Source organism: Corvus brachyrhynchos, unplaced genomic scaffold (assembly GCF_000691975.1).
Source record: "Corvus brachyrhynchos isolate BGI_N302 unplaced genomic scaffold, ASM69197v1 scaffold34, whole genome shotgun sequence".
Classification (NCBI taxonomy): domain Eukaryota; kingdom Metazoa; phylum Chordata; class Aves; order Passeriformes; family Corvidae; genus Corvus; species Corvus brachyrhynchos.
The window spans coordinates 7,719,830-7,739,014 of record NW_008238126.1 but is presented as its reverse complement, the minus strand read 5'-3'; positions in this window follow the sequence as shown (position 1 = coordinate 7,739,014).

Below are 19,185 nucleotides of genomic sequence, written 5' to 3'. Positions count from 1 at the left end.
GTCTAAATTGGTGACACAGGCAGGGGACAGTTTAACCTCTGGCATTAGCTAGAACTGGGCAGTGACAGGAGCCAGTGCAGCAGTGCTAATTAATGCACCCTGAGGGGACACAACAAGGCATTGGCCCTGTACACCTGAGACATACTTCTGTCAGCACTGTGGTGCCAATTACTGTTCTCTCATAAAAATAACCCATGTTAAAAAAATAACAAAAAGGCAAAAGTCCAAGTAATATAGATAAAACAAGATTAGCCATAAAATTATCTAGCGGACTCAGTAAAGCATCTCCCCAGTTTGTTAATACAAGGAAGGATGAGCTCTGCTGTAGCTGCTGTTACGGAAATGCAGAAGCTTTGTTGCTGGGCTGGGCAGCAGCATCTTTGCTAAGCTCATTTACCCCAGCTGGTCTGAGACCTGACAGCTCTCACATCCATCATCTTGGAGCAAACTCCACTGGAAAGAAAGGATGAACCTCTCAGGGCCACCACTGCAATGAGCATGGAGGTGCCTGGGAAAGAATCTCTGTCTACACTGATGGTGGACACAAAATAAACCTCTTTTGGACTGGACAAGAAACCAGAAATTCCTATTCTACTTCTAGTTAAACATTAGCAGTGCATTGTCCTTTGTAGGTGCTCAGTTTCAAATAATTTAGTAATAAAAATCCCCAAACACTCAGCAGTCCTCCAGCTGAAAACCACTGCACAGAAAACCAAGATGTTATGGGAGCTATGGGCAAGTTCATCAGATGGCACATTCTTGGTAACCAAGGCAAGGAAGAGGTTTGTCAACACTAGCTAGAGGCATATTAATGTGGGTTTGTCTCAGTAGGTGCTTTTGGGGTGAATGAAGAACATTAAGCATGTATCTGAAATATCTCAGCGTTTTTGAAGAAGACCTCAAGGACTTTAACTTCATGTCAAAGGCAAACCCTGAGTACAGCTTCCTAGAAAATGCTCTTCCCTCAGCTGGCTCAAGAAGATCAATCCTGGAACTGAAAGAAATATATACCCCACAATATGCTACTATTCCTTTAAAAAAAAATTATTAGAGTTTAATATGGTAATAGTGCCTGGTTGTATGGGGCACTACTTTACAACTGGCTGGATGGTAGAAGAGAGGAACCATTTGGCAAATCAGGCCAGACCAAATAGCATTCATTTGGTTAATCACCAGCTATTAAAATAGCATCAAATCATAGCAACCTATTTGCTTATAATTCAGTGCACAATTTTCTGCACAGTATATTCATAACTGCTGTACCCAAGCTAATTTTAAATGAGCCAACAAAGCCATTTTCCACCACTCTCCTGGGAAATGAATCTGTGGACTGATGGATCTTTCTGCTTCTGGGGCTAAGCCCCCACAAAATCTGAGCTGATGACATTGGTGTTTAACTTTGAAACAAGCTGATTTTGTACTTAGTCTATTTTTTAAAGCTTGGTGTGGTTTAAATCTCTTGCATTACTCCAAGATTCATCTAACTTCCATCGCCTAGAAGGTGATACCCACGATGTTCTCTCCAAATATGAACGTTCAGGCACCATTGCAGATCACTTTGTGAATTCTACCAGAGATAGCCTTCAACAGTTCCCTGGTGGTTCCTCTCTTTGTCACCACAAATTCAGCAAATGATGAAATCTCTTTTCTTCCAACTCAGGAATATATCAGTAACTTTGATTTTGTTCTTCAAAGTGCTGACCTTTTATTTCTGAGAACTGGTACCTCACTGCTGGAGTAGGAGCCCTTTACAGTTCAGGGGAGCATAACAGTAGAGTTTTGGCCTGTGCAATGATTAAATGATTTTAGTAATGAGGGAAAAAATTGATGAAGGTGTGTTAGTAACATGTACACAGTGAAGTTCTTTTATTTGTAGATACTGTGCACTGTTGTTTTTCTGTATTGCATTAAAGCTTACGAGTCTTAATGATGAGCCTCTGGGCTCAGCAAAAGCTGAGGAATGAGTGTTACCTGCCCCAAATACTTCTTTCATATAAATAAACAAATGGAGAGTTCAAAATTTCTCCTCTGGCACTGCTGGTGTCATCCCAGTCCAGCTTCCCCACCTTCAATTTAGCTACAGAGAAATGAGGACAAATTCTGGCTCTGAAAGCAGATCCAGTCTTGCACATATTCCCACTGTGTCCACACCGGTGTCAGTGAAATAGGTATGTGCTTACTTTTAGGGATGCAATGGGATACGGTGGGATATGATGAAACCTCAGAGCCATCTTAAGGGTAGCTGAATCCTTGGCTTGGCATTTCATTCTGCACGTCAGTTGATTGGTCATTTTATCACCAGTTATGAAGTGAAATTAGATAATCTCGCTGCCATATGGTATACAGTATTTATAGTTTAGTATGTTTTCCATATATGTGCACTAAAGCCTGCTTCAGGGATTTGTTACGGTCCTTGTGTTTACAGGATTTGGGTCTTGAGTGAAAGAAGAAATTGACAGTTGCTAATGTTTGATTTAAACTGATACTTCAGAGGCCACATGAGTGATCCCTAATTAAAATCAATTTACACTTTCTGTCCTTTGCCAGGGAGGCTGGCAGGGCTTTCCAGACCAGAGCTCATGTCCACCCAGCTCTGCTCCCTCTAGCAGCAATCAGGAAGGGGTGATCCCAGCAGACAAGGGGAGAGGCCCGTGGAAGGCTGGGGATGCTTAACCTCCACCTCAGCTCCCCTCCCAAATAACCAGGAGTATCCAGGGACTCCTCCAGCTCTCCAACACAGGGAACCTGAATCCTGAAGCATCTCTCCAAGGATTTTTGTCTGTGTAAGGTTTAACTTCAATTTCTTGCCTTCCATCAAAATGCTCCATTCCCCTTGAAATTTTGATAAATAAGGAGCTACAGGGTTAATTATGTGGGACATTAGTCATTCAATATGTGTCATTATTGTCTCAAAACAAGCCTAAATGAGCACCACAGAAGGGTCTTAGAGATCTGCATTTGGAGCTTACCCAAATAGAACAGGAGTGTATTCTCCAACCAAAACATTAGTTGCCTGGTACAGACACCAGCACTGGGGAGTTGTATGGTTTAAAGACCCCTCATACAATTTTCTGACTGCAAAACTGTGCTAAGCTCCAGAGCACTTGTGTGGGTCTCCTTGAGACCTACATCCCCCACTCGTCACCTGTCTCTGCTGCCATGCCTTGGTCATTTTAAGCTGTAATGTCAGACACAACAGAAACTGGCTGAAGCTGGACCAACAATTTTTTAGAAGTGGTAAATAATAATAACAAACAACAAACTCTGAGAGAGGAGAAGCAACATTCAATTGCCCTGTAAGAACAGTGCGAGCACTTGAACAAAGAGGAGTTAATAAATGTTAGTCAGGTTTTTTTGGATAGGATTCTTGCAGAATATGATTTCATAATCCCCTGTCTCTAGTGAACAACAAGACCTCTGTAAACACTCAATATTCAAATAGAAAATTGTTTCTTGTAGGCTTCCATGGCACAAAATAAAAGCTCTGTAAATCTGGGCCTCCATATGTGGTTCTCAGCTGGTGTAAGTCCCTGAATGAATTACATGTGAACAGAGAAATTAATGCTACACACATGGTGGCCAAACTTGAAAGCAAAAATTGCAACTGAGAATATACTGCAGTGGATTGTGAAATATTTGAAGATAAATGGAAGCTTGAGTCCTTGTTGATGTAATGCAACACCGATGCATTTCAAGGGATACACAACTATCACAGTGAGAGACTACAATACTGAGATCACATTTGGGAGAGTAAAGGGACTCGCTCTTTAAAATCAAAGACTGAATTTAAAAAGGCAAATATTCAATAATGTAATGTAACTTTCAAGTAAAAAATGGGCAAAATGCTTCCCCCTTTTTTAAATCTGTCAAATTACTGTGGCAGTAAATGTATGTGCTATCCATGTTTTGAAATTATTGTGCTCTAAAGCCACTTTTGTTAATCAGTCAACGTTGATGATGAATTACCCAAGAGTTTTGGTACTTTTGAAACAGTTGCGATCTTTTTGTTGTTGTTTTTTTCCCCCTTCTCCTCTCAACAGAGGAGGGAAGAATGTGCATGTTACAGTGAATTCTAAATGAGGCCTGTGCCTCCCCTGTTTGCAAAAAGCCAAGGAAAGCAGTAAAAATAATAAATAAAACAAATGAAACCCTCTTTAATCCATTCATGAGCTCGAGTGTTTCAAGTAGGCCATAATATTAAGACACAGAGCTCTGAAAGAGATGGATCAGAGGAAAGGGCTATTGCTTAAACAATGCCAGCCCATTTAATTGAATTACGTATTTGTCAGCACTGTATTTTCCCATGTCCAGGATTCTTACTGTTGATTCAGGGCTTAAGGCCTAAATGGAAAGGGCAACAACTGCCATGTATTTTGGTCCTGAACAAGCCGTGTCCTTTGAAATGCCAGCGCTCGGCATTGGGAAGAATGCTGGAGTGCTTTGCAGCAACAGAGGCCACCAGCAAAAGAGGTAATGAAAATATGTTACCCCCATGGATTCGACCTTGCTGCACCATACCAAGGAACTTGACTGAGAATTTTTAAGCCTGATGTTATTTCTGTAGCAGTTTATTTGTATTTATCACAAGGACAACTGGGGTTGTCCTTGAACTAGAGGACAGGAACCAGAAATCACTGACTTTTTCCTTTAAATTGATTTGGCATTGTTTTTTTAAAGTATAAAATCTATAGTCAAGGACGTCAGCAAATGTTCATTGTCTTATGATCAAAATTTCAACTGTTTTCCTTGATTTGTTGCACAAAATAAGCACTTGTGTATCCATCCTTTCCCTCCAGGGCCATTTTATGCCTCATACACCACAACAGGGCTGGAGGAAGCCACAGGGACCTGGACAGCAACAGCTCAGGCTGGAGCAGGAGATAAGGAAAACTTGCAAGTGTTAGGCCAGAGTATCTGCTCTGTTCCTTTACAGAGCTGCCCACCCTGGCATTCCCCTCTGTCCCAGCCACCTTCCTACTACTGCCATATACATAAACAAACAGAAATTTGGCTGTTTTTTCTCTGTTGTAACCATTATTTTGAAGACAAGTGCTCTGTGATCAGAAAGAGCATGATCATTCCTTTGTCCCACTCTTAGAGTCATCTGTGACAAAATTTTGGGAGCATATTCCCATAAACCAATCTGCATCTGGAGAAGAAGTGTTGCCAGGGCATCCTGACTTTGACAGAGATGACTCCAGACTTGGTCCCTCCATATAAATGTCCATATAAGAAAACACTGCTGAGTCACTTTCTAAATTTCAACCAAATACTCTGTAACTCTGAGCCATATCTGCCCAATTTACTGACCCCCAATCACATTTCTTTACAGTGAGATTACATAGCCTAGGTACCTCCTCTTCCATTGTGTTGTACTCCAAATGACCACGAAATTCCATTTTGTTTTGAGGTTGGAACAGCTCTTTAAATTAGTACACGAGTGACACAGATTAATGGAGTTTTACTCGAAGAAATGCCATTGTGAAATACAAGTTAGCAGGCTCAGTGGAGCAATGATTGGAAGAAATTCTTTATTTATGACCCTGCATGGGTCTGGCTATCTTAGCTGATAGATCTTAAAAATCTACGGTGCTTCAAAGCACACTTGTCCCTGCTAACAAGCCCACCCATCTCTCTGCCACTCACATCTGCTTTTTCCAATGAATTTTTCCATCACTAAAAGAAGTGTCTTCATTTTACGTAAAGTTCAAGGTGAGATTATATTTCTTCCAGCTGGCTCTAGTTCTCCCAAGCTGTGTTGAGGCATGGCTTTCCCTCCTGCTGAGCACGCAATTTTAGCCACATTAATTGTAGGCAATTTTTTAAGAAGTGCTAAAATAGGTTCCATAAATAGGAATGTTATGATCCAAGGAAACGAGTCATGCAGGTGGAAGGGTCTGCTGCTTGTGCATCTATAGCCTGGCTCTACAGAAAATGTGCAGCAAAACTCTGGAGTTCTAACCTGCCCATATACAGAGCAGTTTCATTTTGTAATTCCAGTTCCATGAAGGCCATGATCACAAAATAAGGGCACAGGGCTGTGTGGTCCTGTCACCTCTGCACCAGAGTCTTCATCTGTCCCCCTAAAAGTTTGTAGGAAGAGAAGTGTCACCACCTCCAGCCACAGAGAAAGAAGTGGGATGCAAAGAGGTTAAAGATTTGTGGGAGTTGGCTTAGGAATGGTGCATTGAAATAGAAATTTCAAAGCACTGAGCTAATCATTAGCTTGTCCTTCTACAACAGAGCAAATGGGCTGCACCATAGCAGAGGAAATTTGAAGGACTTTTTGTAAAATCAGACTGAAAATCTTTTGCCAATCTCTTGCCAACCAAATCTGATGGCAAAAATGTTTCAGTGGAATCTAAAGATTTCATTTGCCATCTCGCCTAATTATTTTATGAAACTTTTAGTTGAAATATGATTTCAAAGGACACCTGAAATACTATATTTTAAACACTTCTAAAAAAAATTACTGCTTTATCCACTACTTTTTTTGTTTAAGTTTTGAGTGAATTGTAGTTATCTTGATTGAAGCATTCCTATTTTTTTTTTTGCCTTCTTTTGTGCATCATGCAGTTCAGATGCATTTTAAACAGTTTCTGCTCATGTCTGAGCTCTGGTTCTGATGTGTGCGAAGAGCACGGCTGCTCTGAACTCGCCACATGTTAAAAGGATGAATATTAACTTTTGTTTTTTCAAAGTGACTCTTTAATTGAAAAATTAAATATTTAATGAGCTATTTCCATCCAGAAGGGAGGGAGAAAAAAAAACCAGTCCTGTGGTTCATTCCCAAGAAAAACTCATGCTGGTGTCTGGTATACCATCAGCGGTGAGCTGGCAGCAATTAGTGCTAACAAAGCCTGTACACAGGACACCCTTGGGGGTGCTGGTCTGCACCCCCAGCCCTCAGCCCCATACCTGCATCCCTTAACATACAGCCTGTGTCCAGTACTGCAGCTGGAAAACAGCTCTGGCTGTGGTTCTTTATACAAGTCCTTATTCAATGTATGAGGGTAAAATTTGGTTTTACTCACATAAAACCTCATAATCAAAACAAATGGCATTTCTAATTGAGCAAGGCCCTCTCAGTAATGAAGGGCAGCAGTGCTGCTGAGATCACTGGTTCGTGTTTCTCTCCCTGTTCAGAAGACTAAACTAATTTATTTATGAAATCAAAGCAACCCACCAGATTAGCCATCTAACTAGCTCGCTGCGCTGTTTAGATTCACTCGTTTGCTCTCTCATGACATCCAAGTGAACAAGCTATATGTCAATGAAAGCGTTGGCGCTCCATCGTACATTATAGACTACTTTGAAGTGCAAAAAAAGATCCTGCAGTGGGGCTACCAGCAGTAATTTTTTTTAGTTTTTTTTTCCAGTGAGCATATGCTGCGAGTGGGAAAGGACCGAGTAATGTAAACGGAGGTTTCATTAGCGATGATATGTGGCAGTCCCTGGGTGAAGGCAGAGAAAGCAAATCTGGGAGCACCTGTAGACTTTGCAGCCTTGTACCCATGTGGCAGAGCATGTGCTGAGGCCAACAACGGGATCTGTTCTTCCCTCTTAGGATCCCCTCGTGCTTTCCGGTAAAGGCAGGGCAGGGTCAGGAGGTTTGGATGCAGAATGAGTCCCTTTCTGTGCATCTGGCCTCCAGAAACTAATTTTTGCAAACAAAAGGCAAACACTTGCTTCCACTGGAAGTTATAATATTTCTATCAAAAAGGCAGAGGGTCTGCTGGGAGACATTTTTGGCCAAATGTCTCCCGTGTGTACACATCATTATGTTTTAAAAGTTCGTGTTTAACTTTTTTCCATAAATCTTGATGAGCGGCCTGGTTATATTTCTTCTGACATTTTCCTTGCGGCAGATTGGAGAAGGTGTCTAGAGTGTTACAGGACTAACCATGCTGAATGCTGAAGACTTTGTCATCCCCATAGGCACATTGAGCATCTCCATCATCACCCTCCACCACTTCTTGGGCTGACAGTGAATGGACTCAGCGGTGGAGATGATGGTGATGTGCCTTATTGGGGTGAGGCCCTGGCACAGGCTGCACAGAAAAGCTGTGCCTGCCCCATCCCTGGAAGAGTTCAAGGCCAGGTTGGATGGGGCTTGGAGGAACCTGGGATACTGGAAAGTGTCCCTGCCCACGGCAGAGGGTGGAATGCTATGGGCTTTAAGGTTCCTTCTGACCCAAGCCATTCTAGGATTCTATGATTCACTGCTTTTCCCCTCGCTGAAGTATCAGTGATGGCACTTTGGCTTTCCTTGCAGCCTTGTATTTAGCTGCTTTTGGTGCACTTTTGGACTGGAGCACAAGTGTGATGAGGAGCAGCTGAGGGAGCTGCGGGGGGGGTGCTCAGCCTGGAGAAAAGGAGGCTCAGGAGAGACCTTCCTGACAAGAGGGGCAGCCGGGGCAGGGGAGGTCAGGCTCTGCTGCCAAATAATAAGCAATAGGACAAGTGGAAATGGCCTCAAGCTGTGCCAAGGAAAGTTTAGACTGAATATTAGGGAAAATTTCTTCATGGAAAAGGTGGTGGGATTTAAAGGCTGTGTGGATGTGGCATTTGGGGCCACGGTTTGTAGTGGCCTCAGCAGTGCTGGGGGAACAGTTGGACTCGGTGATCTTGGAGGGTTTTTCCCAAGTAAATGACTCTGTTTCCAGGGCTGTGGGGTGAGAGGCGTCCCACTTGTTTGCTGATCTAGAATACGTTTCAAAGAGTGAATGTATTCTTTCAGCGATGGCTTGACTTGCGGGAGAGTAAGGAACACCAGAAGTGTCCCCTCACGGGCCGGCCGCGCGGGGAGCGCGGGCTGCGGCCCCACAGCCCAGCCAGCTCCTTGTTCCAGGGAATTATTTCACGGAATGTTTGTTTGGTTTTAATGTAGCCTTTTCAACTCAAGACACAGTCAGTTATTTTTCCCCCCACTGTATTCAAGCACACGCTGTATGTGTTTACCTGCATGCCCTGCTAGTTAAGCCCATTCCATGAACACCTTGATCCCATGTTTTCCCATTTCCTTGCCCCAAAATGGGTTGAAAAGCCACACATGGATAGGAAGCGGCACCAGGTCTCCAGGAGCATTGTTTCAAATCTTCCTGCGGTCACTGACTATGCAGGTTACTTGTTAAATTCGGCTTGTGCCCGCCTGTGTTTTCCTGCCGCGGTGAGGGCTTGGCAAGCTGGGGCCACTGGCCAAGTGTGAAGCATTTGGATACCATGGTGACAAGGGCTGTGTTTGTGCCCAGGGAATAAGGAATTTAGGGAGAGCTCTAGCCCTGCAAAGCAGATGTGTTGAAGAACACATCATGTCTGAATCTCTTTTAAGTGCCCCCAAAATTTACTGAAGATATTGCCAGTATCTCACTAGCAATCGAGGCCTCCCATGGGGACTGCTCCAAAGCGTGCCGAGCTTGGCTCACTCTCTGCTCCGTAAGTTAGCTGGGAATGACTTCCAGAGCCCTGCTGTGCTGCTTCTGCTCTTGCATTTGCAGGAAGCACAGCAAGAATAAAGCCTCCACCCAGGGCTGCTAAACAGAGTCTTAACCCCTTGGGAGGGGTCCGAGCTACAAGTCAAGGTGGGAGACCACAGACGAGAAAGCCTTGGAAAGCTCAGCTGTGGGAGAGAGAAGCAGTGGGGGGGACACTGTCAGAAGAGCCTCATTTGGGTGCTACCTTGGCCTGTGGGTTGTATGGGCTTGCACGGGCATTGGCATCACAGCAGCCACAAGAATTTCTTTCAGCAGAAGCAGCATGGGCTTTCTGAAACTGTAAAGACCACAACTGATGTCTTAAATTCCAGAGAGTTGTGGAGCTATTTTTCTTTTTTTAATAATATGATATCTATGTTCTAAGTTTTTAGAGAATCCAGGGTTTTCATTTTAATTTTCCCCTCTTTCCTGTAGGACTGATGCTGCTGCACATGCATAATGACACAGAAAGCCTAGAGGATAGTTTTACCACGCAGCTGACAGATGGCAAGCGCACAGTCCAAGGGACACTTTACATCTACATCATGCCAGTCAACGATGAAATCTCTCATCTTTCCAGGTTAGCTATCTAAGTGACATTCGGTGCATAAAGACTTACAAAGAAAAAAGAAAGAAAGAAATGAAAGCAACTCATCTCAACACCAGCATCTCCAAGCCCACCCACAGTACAGAGGAGATCTGGCTTCCACTGCATGGGTTGTCCCTGAAAGCTGGTTCATGACAAGGCTGTGCACTCTGCTGCCTGGTACAGGACTGTGACAAGCCACACAATCCCATCCAACAAAAACCATTCATGCAGAAAAAGCTGGCTTCTGGTCTCTGAGCAAAGGCTTGTTTATATTTAAGTTAGTGGCAAAATTCTGGTTGTCTTCAATTAGGCCAGAGTTGCTCTTTTTTCACACTCTGTGTCTCTCTCCCACTTTCTTTATTCCCTTCTGTATGTTTTCTCCATTCTCTTTAATCTATTTTTAACAGTGAATCTTGTTGGGAAGAACATGGCATGGGTTTTTTTTTTTAATATTTAAGGTCCAAAGCCAGTTGAAGGCAGTGTTAATGCTCATGCTCCTTTCAAGAGAGCCAGAGTGCCATCTCTGGGAATAAAGCTTCAAAGAGGTGGAAGCTAAATGGAGAGTAATATTAATTAATTAATTGTCTCTCTTTTCCAGCAGTGAAGTCCTTCTGACATCCTTTCACCATAAAATAGTCTATCATAATGTTTTTGAGTGGCATGGCAAGCCTAAACCCTGTCAAGAGCATTTTGTTTATTGGTCTGCGGAAGAAAGGGGAAGAAGCCTGGCCTGTGAGACTGGGATGCAGGTGATGCGGTTGCCCTTACTTCATGACAGTAACACATGTTTTGGCCTAATTTGGGTTTCTACTCTTAAAAATTCACAAGTTGAAAAATAAAATAAATCCTGTGGACTTGCTGAATCCTTGCAGAAATTCCAGATCCAGTCTGTAAAAAGAAGGATAAAATACTGGTTTTGCTTCTTGCATTACATAGACCCTTTAAAGACCTCCATGGGCTACAGGGAAAGAAGCACCAGCAAGGCTAAAACTTCACTGAATGGTGATGGTACAACATTTTGTTGACTCACAAAAACAGTTTGTAGAGCTAAAAATAATTTCTATTCTTATACCAAAAGGATATTTAGGAATTGCCACACAAACCTTTTGTCTCAAATTTGTATCCAGGTCCAACTCTTCCCACTAGTAAGGTTTGAATCCCCATTTTCAGGGCACAAGAAACCTGTTGGATCACAAAACACCTGGTGAACTCCAGCTGTGAAGACAAGTACAAGCCTTCTTTTTGAGGCAGAAATCAGTGCACATATGAAATCCCATGTTGCTCTGCCTGGGTGCCAGGGGCCCCTTTTCTGGGTCCTTTTTGCAGGGAAAAGCAGAAAAATCCACTGTGGGTGCCTCTCTCCAGAGGGGAGCAGCAGCCCATGGCATGCGTAGAGGGACATTGATGCTTGAAACAACTTTGGCTTCTTTCCCAGAGCATCATGTGTGTATTTTGAAAAATTTCATATAAGTAGTAAACAACGTGAAGTTATAAAATGGACACGTGTCCCTCCTTCCTACCAGCATTTCCTTAGGAGCTCATGGGAGCCATCAAGCCCCTTTGCTCAGGGGGAATGCTCCCAGCCTCCCCCTTCCCTCTCCAGCCAGGTCCTCTGCTTGTGAGGCTTGGTCTGCAGCTCTGTCATCTCCTTCATCCTGTTCTTTGCCTACTCCCTTAGTCTGATTTCCTTATGCTTCATGTCTTTACCTGCTTTCCCCCATTTCTTCCAATTTCACTCTCTGAGGTTGGTTCCTTGCTGCCATTTCTGTTTTCATGCGTGTGAAATGGCTTTCCTGGATCTGTATGTTCTCTCTTTCCTACTGTGAGCAACCCCATGGAGACACCCCTTATTTAGTCTTTTAATTTCCGTGTCATTTTCTAGTCCATCAGAGGCAAGCTTCATATCTCAAATCTTGTTTATATATTCCCAGTCCATGGATCAAATTGAGCCCTTTTGTAAGGGAAGGAAATGTGCCCGTATTACCATTTTCCACCAAGCCATGGAGCTGGAAGTGCACTCTTCTTCTGCACAAAGCCATGAATCCGACTCTTAGTGTCATCAAAACCTGTGAGGCTGAAGGGCATCATAAGAAAAAATCACATGTGCATAACGTGGCAAAGCTTTCTGTCCCAGTCCCCCAGGAGCAGATTTGTTGAAATGTTTTTAAAAAATTCTATCTGCTCCATGCTAAGAGGAGCCTGCTCATGCTTAATAAATTGGAGAAATTGCTCACAAATACTTCATCCATATGAAAGTGCGAGCCCTGTACTGCTGCCAAGAGACGTGAGACCTGTGGTGTCGTGCCGAGTAAGTGATGGTCACACGAATTAGAAAAGCTTAGGTACAGATCCCTCGCTGCCACAGTTTTCCCCAAGATGTGAAAATATAACAGAGAAAATACTAAGCAGCATTCAGTCTTTCCAGCCAAATCTGCCTCTTTTGGACACAGTCACGGGCCGCGTACCAAGCGGTGTAGGAGAGACCAAAATAACATCTTTAAACAATCTGAGCTGCCTCTTCCACCACTTGGAAATTAGAAGTAACTAAGAAATAAGGAGCCTCAGGAGGGGCTGCTGCCTGTCACCCTGTGCTGGGTGCTGTACCAACACATCAGTGCTGTTCCTGCTGCAGGTCATGCAGAGAAGCCAGTGGCCTTTCTTGCAGCACATGCATGTATTTTCATTATTTTTACCCAGATTTGTGATCCTAACTATTTTTTGCCCAGCCTCTCTCCTTAGTAAGCTGCTTTTCTCACAGTAGCCTTGAGAAATCTCTATTTCCCAGGCACTCCAACTTTCATCCTGAGAAGAAAGGGTGGAACTGGAAATGTTGCTTTGAGTTTGGACAAGAGAGTGTGTGAAGCGAGTAACTGCTGTGCAATGTGTAGACACGCTGAGCTCAAGGAAGTCTGGCTCAAATCATTAAATCCCCCTTGCTAAATGGGCAGTGACTGCTGCTGGTTTGTTTTTTCACCAGTGTCTCACTTCCTGTTTCTTTTTACTTTTTTTTTCTCCCCAGGAATATGGGTTTGGAAGCTGAAGTAGCTGACAAAAGCCATTTCCAGTACTGGGTCACAAGCAGACACCAAAGATGCTCAAGGGGATGAGCTCGACCAAACTGTCACCCTGTGCCCAGATCTTCAGCTGGAGGCAGCAGTAGCTTTAGGGATTTTACTCCTCCTTTTTCCTGGGGATGAGTGAAATCCCCAGCCAGCTCCTGCTGCAGCTGACTTGTTCTGGAAATGGTTTAGTTCATGACTTCGCTTGGTTGATAGAGTAAGCAGTGAGACCAAACACAGGTTTTTATTTGACACTTTCTCCTGTGTTGAGGTGGCTCTGGAAGGTCTCCTGGAGGATTTCTTTCTTGTTTCCTCCTTGCCTTTACTTCAAGGTGCCCATAGACACTGTCCCTATCCCACCTGGAGCAAACAATGCACCTATGGAACACCAGGGCAAGCTGGAAGCCATCCTCAGCCTCACCCTGCAGCATCCCAGCTGGGGAATAACTCAGAGAGAAGGCTTTGCCTCTTGGGCTCAGACCCTAGAAACTGCTATTTGCTGCACATCTCCCGTCACCATCCGTCTCTGTAATGACACATTTTAGCTGACTTTTATATTGGTTCACTAAGCCACCATGCTGTCTTCTTCCTTTTATAATTAAGCAACTTGAGAAATCCTTTGAGGTCAATAAATTCTGAGGAGGCTTACATAAAACAGAATATAAAGTGGAGAGCCCTGCCATCAGAAGCCAGTAAAAGTCAGTGACACCTCTGCAAATGGCATTATGTCATTGCCTAATATTAGTAAGAAACAGTAAGATTATGTTTTTTGTTCAGAGCTATAAAAAGTAATGAGTCTCACATAATCTGCTGAAAGGAAGGGGTGGAGGGAGTGCATGAGAGGGGATAAAGGTGACTGGAAAAGTGAACTTCCATTTTTTTGGGCATCCTGAGTGCATTAGTAAATCTATCTCATTACAGCCAAATAGACTTTAATGTGCTTTGTCCTGTGAATTTAATTTATTTTGTTTTGCTTTGCTTGCTGGGTAACACACACACACAAAACCTTCCAGGAGTCAGGTGGTCTTGTTTCAGTAACTACAACATAATAATCAGAAGCTGGAAAATATTACAAGGAAGCCAGAGGGGGACTCTTCATCCAAAACTGTGAGGATAGGACAACAAGTAATGGATGAAAATCTAGGTTAGATATAGGGAAGAAATTTTTCCCTGTGAGGGTGGTGAGGCACTGGGACATGTTGCCCAGCCGAGGCTGTGGCTGCCCCATCCCTGGAAGTATTCAAGGCCAGATTGGATGGGGCTTGGAGCAACCTGGTCTAGTGGAAGGTGTCCCTGCCCATGGCAGGGGATGGAATGAGACAGACTTTAATGCCCGTTCCAAACCAAACCATTCTGTGACTCTGTGACTTTGGTGTGGATGAGGATGGTGTTATGCATCCTGGGTCATGATACAGTGCTGTGAGTGTCTTGGATGCTGCTGGCCCCAGCTTGATGAAGGCCAGGGCATTATTCTCAGTCTTCACAAACAGGGTGAAATATTTACTTTCTCTCCGTAGAGATGTCTGTGCCCAACCAACAGATCTGTGGAGTCATTCATTTCAGAAGAGGAAGGAAGTGACCCTCTGAGGGAGGCTTTGTGCTCCCAACCTGAATACGCAGGTGGTGTGGGAGTTAAATACGAGCTGTGAGGGCTGGGGATGCAGCAGAGCATTGCCCTGCTGCAAGCCAGCACGTTTGTGAGAAGTAATCTCTAATAAGGACCAGGCTTTACAGGGAGGGCCAACCAAGGGCTGGCTTTCATCCTGCTTGGTCCTGGTGAAGGTGGAAATCTTCAGAAGAGGCTGGGAAAGAGAGCCCTGTGGACTGTGCTCAATAAATACCAGTACTAAATCTCAGACTGGGCTGAGGGTGGGGAAATATTTTAGCAGTGATATTCTGCAACCAAAGGATAGGAAGGTTTTTTTTCACACACCATAGCTGTTCACTAATGCATGCATGAACTAACTGTCCTTTCTGTCAAGCGCCTTCATTAGTATTCTTTTTCTTTCTTTACTGGCGTTAGATTGAAAGAGAGATTATACCAAAAGTTGGCTGGCTATCAGTTGGTCCAATTTTGTGTGTTTTAAAATGTGTGCTTTTTATAGGGCTAAAAATTGGTCCGGAGCCTCTGTGTAAGCAGCAGCTACTAGGGCTGGTGGGTGTTAGCTCTCTCTTTGGATCCCAAATTCATTCTCATGTGCTGTGGGATATTAATCTCCAATATGTGCAAGTTCCTCAAACACCACCACGTTTTTCTGGAGTTCATGAGTGCTCATGAGCAGGGAATAGTGCAAGAGCCATCAGTGACAGCGAGTGTCAGGATGCAAAATAATCCATATTAATGCATGGAAAACCAATAGATGGTGGCAGCCCTAGGAAGTGCTTCAGCATGGGGATTTATAAATCACAGAATTATTTAGGTTGGAAAAGGACCTCTGAGATCATCAAGTCCAAACCTTGGCTTATCACCACCTTGTCAAGTAGACCACGACACTTAGTGCCACATCCGATCTTTTCTTGAATGGTTCTGGGTTGAAAAAGATGCAGTTTTTAATGCACGAAGCAATGGCCTGCTCACTTCTGCACCCTCATGCTCTAGTGACACCATGCCCCTGTTCTCCCTGGGGTATTCCATCCTGCTCTTCTTGTATGTGTCTCAAGTGATCCATCTCTATGTATTTCCTAGAGATTGCTACTATTTCCTAACTTGCCTTCCTGGCACCTCATAATTTTTCATGCTTTGCTATGGGTAGCAAATACAAATGGTCAATAAAGGGTGAGTTCCGTAGGGCCATCAGAGCTCCTCTTGCCCTTTCCTCTTTTTCCTTTCTGAAATTTTATCCAAGAAGTGAGAACCTCTGGATTTACCCTGAATAGAAAGGTATGGGGTCACATAGCAGATGCATGTCACCCCAGCACCTCTGATAATGTCAGCAGGGGCTGCCAGCCCTCCAGAAACCCTTCCTGGGCCACAGCATACGTATGGTGCATGGCTTTATAGCCCACACACCACTGATCCAAGGCTTTCTGGAGTGAGCCAGCGCTGCACAGTTGCTCTCCACATGTGTCGCAGGTTTGGCACGTCTCCGAAGAGTTGGACCCTGCTCGTACGTGCTGCTCCGAACGCACCCGCTGCAGACAGCTGGGAAGCCCCCGCCAGCCAGATGGTCGAAAAGCTCCCTGCACCTGAATCCTTAAAAGCATTTGTTCTCCAAAAAATTGTTTGTTCTGCAAAAAGGGCTTAGCTGAGACACGGGCAGCTCTGGATCTGTGCAGGGGGCTGGTGCGTGAAACCACACCGCGTCCTTTTGCCCATCCGCTGCAAGCGTTACCGTGTCACCTGGGGTGTGAAGCTGCTGCTTGTGGTGTCTAGACTTGTGATTACTGAAAATTAATTAAACTGAAGGAAATTAGGCTGGAAGGGGAGTAGGCTCCTGGGAGGGGAAAATGGAAGAGAAAATAGGATACTGGTGTTAACCCTTTCCAGCTACTGATATTAAATAGGAAAGGCTCGTAAATACTCTCCAGGCCACTCAAATACATGCAGACAGAGGGTTGGTGTGATTTCAGGAGCTCTGCTCCTTACACATTCAGATCCTGTGCAGGCAGTGTCCATAACCCAGGTAGGATGAGCACATCAGAAATGGACAGCCCATTCTCCCTGTGCCCATGTCTTTTAAATAAGTCACTTCATTGTTAGCCAGACCTGAAATAACTTGCAGATCAGCAGTAGGTTTGAAATGAGCTGGTGCGACAGTGGATAAGGTCAAGGGAACAGGGATGCTCGGATAGAATCCAATAATAAATCAGAGCTTTATGGGGACGGGACAGGAGGCTGGATGCGCAGCAGAGGGAGGTGTTTGCTGGTGGACCGGTCTCCTCTTGCTTTTGCATAGCCTCTTACCTGCTCTTCTGTCTCTTAAAGTCTCTCTTATATAGCTTTCCAGCACGGTATCCGAGTGCTTTGTGCCTTCCCCTTGGCACACAGCCACCGTCTGGCTAGCGAGCAAGTACAAACTGTAACACCTGGGTGTCAGCTATGAACATTAGGGTGTGCTACAATGGACCCATCTGTAGTACTTGGCACATGCCGGAGATTTTTATGTGTGGTTGGCTGAAAAGCAGGATCAGAGAGAGAGAGGAGGGAGAGCAGGGGAAGAGGGCTCCGCTGGGCACGCGGAGAACATCATTTTGGCAAAGGTGCCAATAGGTTTCCATGGGCTTGTCTGCTTCTTTGCTCAGCTCATGCATTCAATAAAAATATCCAGGTCGTTTCAAAGAAAAGGAGGAGTAGATTTCCCGAAAGAGCAAGCATAGAAGCCTCATTCTTTGTCTCTGGAGAACAAGTCTTATGCTATAACTAGATTTAATAAGAATACATTTAGTAGTAATAGATATAATAAACCCCTGATTTAATAATACTTAGTTTTATTGTTCTTCCATGTGCATCAGGTGCTGTTGACTGACCCCCTGAGCACCACAGGGTTTCTAGCTGGGTTTGGAGGGAGAAGTACTCTGGTTTTCAGGCTGTGGCAGCTTTGACAATGTTGTGTCCTGGAGTAAATTTCATTTGGGAGAGTATGGACAAGGGCTGCCTTTTGTATTTCCACACTGATATCTTGAGCCCAAAGAGTCATGATAGTTTCCAGTTTTATTCAATGAATGGAAAAAATATGTCCCCATCTGAAAATGTCCATGTATCCCTGAGAAATCCCAGGAAAGGTAGGAAATGAATTTACAGCAGTAAAAGGAGCCGTAGCTTATGGCATCAGGTTCAACTAAGTGAAAACTGCAGTGCACTGAAAGGAGAGGAAACATTCCTTTTTCCCCTTTATGTGGCACTGATGTGTTTTAAAATGCATGGGCAAAGTTTGTAGTTTATTTCCTCCAAAGGGGCCAAGTCCTCCTGGCATTCTTATGAACAAGCTCATTAGAATAAAATCCATTATGCGCATAACTAATGACACAAATTTACAAATCTGTTGACAATTATGACCACATCCCTCATTGCATTTGCTTGTAGCTCACTGAAGTGACCAGGTGAAGGAGTTCAATCCAGAAGTTTTACAGCTCATGAGTTCCGAGTGCAGCCATGTGAGATTATTTCCCAACTGGATTACAAAGCTGTCATTAGGCAGGGCAACTCGGGAGGACCAGGGCACGAGACCGTAAACTGTCCTCGGGAGACTCGCAGTCATTTTGAAGGCAGGGTGAGCTATTCCTGGCTACAGAGAGCATTATATTTTATGTTTTCTTTTTAGCTGGGGAGGGGGAAACACATGCGCATGCACACAAACCAGGGCTATTCCAACTAGTGCCTGGCGTCCTCTGGAAATGAATAGAAATCAAATTGAGACGCTGGTATCCTCCAAGTGTTAAATATTTCCAAGTTCTTGCCAGGCAAGTATAATTTATTGAATGTAGGTTTTGTGAAATAGTGCTCCTGTCAGGGGGAGATTGGCACCAGAGAAATGAAGGCGGCTAATTCTCAGGGGGTCCTCCCTGGCAAAAACCCTCTATTGAGTCCTCATGCTACTTGTGCTCATAACTGCCGAAAAACCAGGAGTGCCATCTGCAAACTGTGATTCATAAACACTCTGTCAGTCTGCCATCTACCCTGACATCATAAAATAACAAGAAGCAGCATTGTAATAAAGAGAGGAGGTTTGCAGTCGACCAATTAAATGCATCTAATTTATTTCTGTTACAGCTGAGGCTTTATTTATTAGTAAACAGCTGCATTTGTTACACTTTTCCCCCCCCCTTTTTTTTTCCTCTTTAGCAGGAGTGTGCCAACTGGCACTTTTGATAATCCATTAATCCTAAATAATCATCTGGGTACTTCATGGTTGGTAGGGGGAAAAAAATAGAAAAAAAAAGGTTATTAAAAGTTAAAATGTAACCTTGCAAGGAGGCTGGAGAGCGCTTCTCTGCTGTGGGTTTGCATGAGTTATGGTGAGCTTAAGTTTGCAGGCCAAGTCCTACACTCAATTTACACCTGCGAGTAACTGGCGTGACAGCTAGTTGAAAGGGCTATATATCCAGGAGCAGGATCTGGCCCTGG